Below are 2,085 nucleotides of genomic sequence, written 5' to 3'. Positions count from 1 at the left end.
ATGCACGTGGGGAGTGAAGGCTGACCCGTGTGGTCTGATCCAACAGACAAGCTACTGTAGCTCAGACTGCACATCACAGTTTGTTGGTATGGGGCTGCATAACATTATGACCACCAGCGTGCCCAGGTGGTCATAATGTTATGGCTGATCGATGTACTATGAATGTTAAGACTTATTCCCATCAGTGTCACAGGGTTTACATGCATTTCTTGATTAACCCCTGCTTTTAGCCTGTAGACAAGAATCCTATTATTTGTTTCTGGTAAACATTTAGATGTAGTGGTTGCTCTCATTATTGTCTACATGTGCTTTATGTGATAGCTCTGCTTTGACACTATTTCAAATGTACAGAAACCTTATTTATGAGTCAACTAACAGAGTTGTGTAGGATTGAAAGAGAGGTGATTGCCAGAGAGATTTGTAATGTTTAACAAGTGTGTGTTAACCCTAGAGGCTTACATGTACAGTATATTGATTAGCAGCGATCTATAGCTGATCATTAATTTGTGACTCCCTCCCTGGTGTTTTTTCACTTGCTTCTCTTTGTTAAAATGATACACTATGGATTTCCTCCTACAGCCCTTTCTCCCACTCTCTCTCCTCTCTAATTGATTTGTCTTGCAGTGTCTTTTTGGTGTGCCAGCCAGCTGTAATGAATACTGAATGAAGCCGCTGGCTTAGCTTACACCGATATGGGCTCCAATCATTTAATGATGTTGCATTGCAATGTGAAATTGAATGCTCTTAACTCACAGCTTTGTTTTCTACTTTTTCTGACATGACAAGTCAATACAACCTGTCAGTGTGTGTAGATGTGTGTTTGTGTGTGTAGAAGGTTTATTCTGTCTGTGGTTGTACAGAGTTGAAAATAACTACTGACCCAACTCTGTCATTGGTGATGGGTGTGTTCGACAGGTTTGAGCATCTTTTTGTTAACACTTGGATTAAAGGGTTCCTGTGTGTGTGTGTGTGTGTGTGTTTGTGCGCGTGTGTTTGTGTGTGTGTAATGGAAAGGAAGCTTGGAGTTCGGCTGGGTACAGGTGCAAAGCATCATTTTATTTGTACGTTTAGGTAAAAAGAAGGAGGAGGTTTTTGCTGCTTTCAGGTGTTGAAATAGATTGTATGTGAGAAGCCTAGACAGCATACGACTCCCCCATCGCCTCTCCTTTTCCACCTTTTCCTTTTCTCACCTGTCCTTCTTGTTCGGTCTCACCTCTGACTCTCACTTTTTTTTTTGCTTAACTGTCTAACACTTTCATTGTTCCCAGCTTGATTTATCCACTGTCAAAAATGTGACACATACCTCACAAAACCCCAAAAAGACCTGAAAGAAAGAAGAACTAAATTCACTCCCGAGATTGAAAAGAAAGACGTGCTTGGTTTATATATATTTCCTTGCATTGCTTCAGGTTTTGAGGAGATTGACAGGTACCTGGGAATCTGATTCAAGAACTCAGCCGCTCTAAAATCTCTCTGCTTAGCAGGTGGGCTTCCTTCTCTTCTTTGCATTTTCCAGCGACCCTGCATCCCCTGGCAACAACACAGCTGGAGACTTAAAGAAAAAGTCTTTCCACCCGCCTCTTTTTCCCCCATTCCACCTTAAAACACTCCACTTTGAGTGGTTTGGGAGCTGCCTTATTTCCCAGAGGAGAACACAGACACACACAGACATACATTCGCACACATATACTGCTGTAGCACTGTCACAATACACAAACACACACACACACATATATATAAATATATATAGCAAGCACCCCCCCAGCCTATTTCCTCATGTGCACTCCTGGCTCCTCAGCAGGTAGGCTGTGTGTTAGTGTTGGGGTGAGGAGTAGGTGAGGGAGGTGTGGAGGCAACACCTGTCAGAGAACTGAGCTGCTCCTCACACTGCCTCGGGCTGCCTGTCACAAACAATCACATTAGCCATTTACTCCTGTCTCAGAGCCAACCGCCACCACTGGGACTGTTTGTGTGTGCATCTGTGCATGTGCATACCTGTGCATTAAACAGGCTCTAAGTCCATTTACATTAGGTGTGTGTGTGTGTGTGTGTGTGTGTGTGTGTGTGTGTTTTGTGGGGATAAAC

The sequence above is a fragment of the Morone saxatilis genome, unplaced genomic scaffold, assembly GCF_004916995.1.
Source record: "Morone saxatilis isolate NCDOM2014 unplaced genomic scaffold, NCSU_SB_2.0 Contig18, whole genome shotgun sequence".
Taxonomy (NCBI): domain Eukaryota; kingdom Metazoa; phylum Chordata; class Actinopteri; family Moronidae; genus Morone; species Morone saxatilis.
Note: the sequence above shows the minus strand (reverse complement) of the source record.